We start from the raw sequence: 6,000 nt of genomic DNA, 5'->3' as shown, positions 1-6,000 counted from the left end.
CTTCAATGTTAGCTAGCTAGCAGTATGCTTTAACTTGCAATGAAAAAGACTGACAAATTTAGAAACGTATTGTCACGGGCGTCATAAGGAATGGACCAAGGTGCAGCGGGAATGTGAATGCTCATCTTCTTTTTTAAATTAGAAGAAAACGTAATAAAACACTAAATACAAAAAAAAAACAACGCGAACAAACAGTCCTGTAAGGAACACACTACACAAGGAACAATTACCCATTAATCCCATAGAAAAAACACCCCTCTTAAATAGGACCTTCAATTAGAAGCAACGAGGAGCAGCTGCTTCCAATTGAAGGTCAACCCAAATAAACTACACATAGAAATAGAAAGACTAGAATGAACATAGAAATATACTAACATAGAACATTAACCACAAACCCCGAAACACATAAAACAAACACGTCCTGCCACGTCCTGACCAAACTACAATAACAAATAACCCCTTTACTGGTCAGGACGTGACACGTATAATATCAGAAAATGTAGCTAGACTTTTACCCGCATACATGGATGGACGCTTCATGACAGGCTGGAACCCTTTTATCAAAGTTGTTTTGCTTGTACAGCTTGTTTGGCCTGCATTGTGTCAAGTCACTGGTTCACACTGACTTTGTACAGAAAGTAGTCCTTCACAACTTTCTCCCACTGATCTTTGTCCATATTGCCTGCTAAATTCAGGGCAGCAATGTTATTGAGAGCAGCATCAACATTTTTCCGTTCTCCATGGCTAACGTTATATTTTTACAAAAAGTCATGGTAACAAGGATTATCTACTCATACTGAGCAGCTCATTGTATAGGCAGAAGAATGCTACATGGCAGACCAATCCAAACTTCTCTCGGCATGTCCAGCCCATCCATTATCTCAGCCAATCATGGCTAAACCAACTAGGCTTGTAATTTAAGAATTGTATTCATATATGGCGTACAAGTTTGACAAGCATTTTGCTACACCAGCAATAACATCTGCTAAATATGTGTGACCAATCAAATTTGATTTGATTTGTTAAGGCACATGAAAGTTGTTCTAGAAGGCAAAAAACACATTTTGATGGGGGAAAAAAACGAGAAAACAATGTTGAAATCAAATTTTATAGGTCACATACACATTTTTTGCAGATGTTATTGCGGGTGTAGCGAAATGCTTGTGTTCCGAGCTCCAACAGTGCTCTAACACTTCACAACAATACAAACATCTAAAAGTAAAAGAAAGGAATTAAGAAATATATAAATATTAGAACAAGCAATCTCGGCGTGGCATTGACTAAAATATAATAGAATATAAAAAAGTATATAAACTCAGCAAAAAAAAGAAAAAAATCTGTTTTTCAGGACCCTTTCTTTCAAATATAATTAGTAAAAATCCAAATAACTTCACAGATCTTCATTGTAAAGGGTTTAAACACTGTTTACCATGCTTGTTCAATGAACCATAAACAATTAATGAACATGCACCTGTGGAATGGTCGTTAAGACACTAACAGCTTACAGACGGTAGGCAATTAAGATCACAGTTATGAAAACCTAGGACACTAGAGGGGGCCTTTCTACTGACTCTGAAAAACATCAAACGAAAGATGCCCAGGGTCCCTGCTCATCTGTGTGAATGTGCCTTAGGCATGCTGCAAGGAGGTATGAGAACTGCAGATGTGGCCAGGGCAATAAATTGAAATGGCAGACCACGTGTAACACCTGCATGGGATTGGTACACCCGAACATCACACCTGCGGGACAGGTATAGGATGGCAACAACAAATGCCGAGTTACACCAGGAACGCACAATCCCTCCATCAGTGCTCAGACTGTCCGCAATAGGCTGAGAGAGGCTGGACTGAGGGCTTGTAGGCCTGTTGTAAGGCAGGTCCTAACCAGACATCACCGGCAACAACGTTGCCTATTGGCACAAACCCACCGTCGCTGGACCAGACAGGACTGGCAAAAAGTGCTCGGTTTTGTCTCACCAGGGGTGATGGTTGGATTCGCGTTTATCGTCGAAGGAATGAGCGTTACACCGAGGCCTGTACTCTGGAGCGGGATCGATTTGGAGGTGGAGGGTCTGTCATGGTCTGGGGTGGTGTGTCACAGCATCATCGGACTGAGCTTGTTGTCCTTGCAGGCAATCTCAAAGCTGTGCATTACAGGGAAGACATTCTCCTCCCTCATGTGGTACCCTTCCTGCAGGCTCATCCTGACATGACCCTCCAGCATGACAGTGCCACCAGCCATACTGCTCATTCTGTGCGTGATTTCCTGCAAGACAGGAACGTCAGTGTCTGCCATGGCCAGTGAAGAGCCCGGATCTCAATCCAATTGACCACGTCTGGGACCTGTTGGACCGGAGGGTGAGGGCCATTTCCCCCAGAAATGTCCGGGAACTTGCAGGTGCCTAGTGGAAGAGTGGGGTAACATCTCATAGCAATAACTGGCAAATCTGGTGCAGTCCATGAGGAAGAGATGCACTGAAGTACTTAATGCAGCTGATGGCCACACCAGATACTGACTGTTACTTTTGATTTTGACCCCCCCTTTGTTCAGGGACACATTATTCAATTTCTGTTAGTCACATATCTGTGGAACTTGTTCAGTTTGTCTCAGTTGTTGAATCTTATGTTCATACAAATATTTACACATTTTCAGTTTGCTGAAAATACATGCAGTTGACAGTGAGAGGAGATTTCTTTGTGTGCTGAATTTACATAGGAGATGAGTAAAGCCCAGCAGACAGCAGACGCGGACAGCAGACGGAACGTACAGGCGCCCAGCTGGACACTGGGGGGGAGTGGGCTCTGTGCGTAATGCCCGCTCTATGTCCGCGTCTAACTCCCACACCACCGGTGCCACCAGGCAAGAGGCCGGAAGTATGGGAGTGTGATCCATGGACCGCTCCTCTGTGTCATACATCCGGGACAGTGCATCTGCCTTAGCGTTCTGGGAACCTGGTCTGTAGGACAGAGTGAAAACAAAACGGGTAAAGAATATGGCCCACCTTGCCTGGCGAGGGTTCAGTCTCCTCGCCACCCGGATGTACTCCAGATTGCGGTGGTCAGTCCAGATGAGAAAAGGGTGTTTAGCCCCCTCAAGCCAATGTCTCCACACCTTCAGAGCCTTGACAACAGCCAACAGCTCCCGGTCGCCCACATCATAGTTTTACTCCGCCGGGCTGAGCTTCTTAGAAAAGAAAGCACAGTTGCGGAGCTTTGGTGGCGTGCCCGAGTGCTGAAACAGCACGGCTCCTATCCCAGCCTTGGACGCGTCCACCTCCACTATGAACACCAAAGAGGGATCCGGATGAGCCAGCACGGGAGCCGAGGTAAACAGAGCCTTCAGGTGACCAAAAGCCCTGTCCGCCTCAGCCGACCACTGCAGCCACACCGGTCTCCCCTTCAGCAGTGAGGTAATGGGAGCTGCTACCTGACCAAAACCCCGGATAAACCTCCGGTAGTAGTTAGCAAACCCTAGAAACTGTTGCACTTCCTTTACCGTGGTGGGAGTCGGCCAATTGCGCACGGCTGAAATGCGGTCATTCTCCATCTCCACCCCTGACATGGAAATGCGGTACCCTAGGAAGGAGACGGACTGTTGGAAGAACAGATATTTCTCAGCCTTGACGTACAGGTCATGCTCCATCAGTCGACCAAGCACCCTGCGCACCAGGGACACATGCTCGGCTCGTGTAGTGGAGTATATCAGAATGTTGTAGATATACACCACTACACCCTGCCCGTGCAGGTCCCGGAAAATCTCATCAAGAAAGGCCTGGAAGACTGATGGAGCATTCATCAACCCGTACGGCATGACGAGGTACTCATAGTGTCCTGAGGTTGTACTAAATGCCGTCTTCCACTCGTCCCCCTCTCGGATACGCACCAGTTTGTAAGCGCTCCTGAGAACCAATTTTGTGAAGAAGCGCGCCCCGTGCATTGACTCGATTGCACTGGCGATGAGAGGCAGCGGGTAGCTGTACCTCACAGTGATCGGATTGATACCTCGATAGTCAATACACGGGCGCAGACCCCCATCCTTCGACTTCACAAAAAAGAAACTCAAGGAGGCAGGTGAAGTGGAGGGCCGAATGTATCCCTGCCCCAGGGATTCGGAGACATATGTTTCCATAGCCACCGTCTCCTCCTGTGACAGAGGACACACGTGACTCCTGGGAAGTGCTGCGTCTACCAGGAGATTTATCGCACAATCCCCCCGTCGATGAGGTGGTAATTTAGTCGCCCTCCTCTTACAGAAAGTGAGAGCCAAATCGGCATATTCTGAGGGGATGCGCACGGTGGAGACCTGATCTGGACTTTCCACCGTAGTCGCACCGATGGAAACCTCCACACACCTCCCTGAGCACTCTCGTGACCACCCCTTGAGAGCCCTCTGTTGCCACGAAATAGTGGGGTTGTGACAGGCCAACCAAGGTAGGCCCAGCAGGAGGAGGAGGAGGAGAAACGCAGGAGAATCAATAAGGAAGAGACTGATTCTCTCCTTATGACCCTCCTGCGTAACCATGTCTAGTGGAGCGAAGGCCTCCCTAATCAGCCCTGACCCTAATGGTCGACTATCTAGGGCGGGCACAGGGAAGGGCATATCTACAGGAACAAGGGGGATCCCTAAACTAAGGGCAAATGAACGGTCAATAAAATTCCTAGCAGCGCCTGAATCTACGAGCGCTTTATGCCGGGAATGCAGGGAAAACTCAGGAAATTAAATAAACACATACATGTGAGCAACCGGGGGCTCTGGGTGATTCTGGTGCCGACTCACCTGGGGTGACACGATAGTGCCCTGCCTGCTGCCTCGACTCCCTGAAACCCCCCCCCCAGCACCGACCAGCAGTGTGCCCTCTGCAGCCACAGATGGTGCAAGTAATGGCCCCTCCTCCGGTCGCCCTAAGTGCAGCACCTCCCAGCTCCATGGGCGTTGGAGCGGAGGTGCTGGGGGATGGAACTGACAGCCCTGATCCGGACGTCCCCGGGCAGTTAGCAGGTTGTCCAGTCGGATGGACATGTCCACCAGCTGGTCCACTGTGAGGGTGGTGTCTCGGCAGGCCAACTCCCGACGGACGTCCTCGCGTAGACTGCACAAGTAGTTATCGATCAGGGCCCTGTCGTTCCATCCCGCGCTGGCAGCTAGAGTCCGGAAGTCCAATGCAAAATCCTGTGCGCTGCATCTCCCTCACTCCATATGGCGTTGGCCCAGTCCAGGGCTTTGCCTGAGAGGCAGGAGACGAGGGCGGACACGCTCTCACGTCCCGAAGGAGCCGGGTGGATGGTAGCCAGGTAGAGCTCAAGCTGGAGTAGGAACCCCTGGCATCTGGCAGCCGTCCCATCATACTTCCTCGGGAGCGTGAGCCGAATCCCGCTGGAACTGGGTGAAGGAGGGGTGGACAGTGGGACCTGCTGTAGTGGGGCTGGTTTAGGCGCTGGACGACCTCCTCCTCTCTCCCAACGATCCATCTTCTGCAGCACGCGATCCATGGCGGTGCCCAGATGTTGCAATATGGTCACATGCTGCTGGGTGCGCTCCTCTATCTCTGAAGGGAGGGCGTCTGCTCCTGCTGACTCCATTCTTTTGGGTGAGTGATTCTGTCAGGAGGTCTATGTGTAGCTGGTGTATAGGAGTCAGGCGCAGGACAGCAGATAAGAGTAAATAAACGTATTTTACTCAACATATAATAAATGCAATACAAAAACAGAGCCCACAATAACAGATCTACCTACATAGAAACAATCACTCACAAACAAACATGGGGGAACAAAGGGTTAAATAATGAACAGGTAATTGGGGGATTGAAACCAGGTGTGTAAGACAAAGACAAAACAAATGGAAAATGAAAAGTGGATCGGCGATGGCTAGAAGGCCGGTGACGTCGACCGCCGAACACCGCCCGAACAAGGAGAGAGACCGACTTCGGCGGAAGTCGTGACAACAAAGCAATAATTCTGGGGTCAACCAGTGGCCTGAGTCTTGACCTGATGTCTGCTCTG

The sequence above is a fragment of the Salmo salar genome, chromosome ssa20 (assembly GCF_905237065.1).
Source record: "Salmo salar chromosome ssa20, Ssal_v3.1, whole genome shotgun sequence".
Classification (NCBI taxonomy): Eukaryota; Metazoa; Chordata; class Actinopteri; order Salmoniformes; family Salmonidae; genus Salmo; species Salmo salar.
This window is presented reverse-complemented; position numbering follows the sequence as displayed.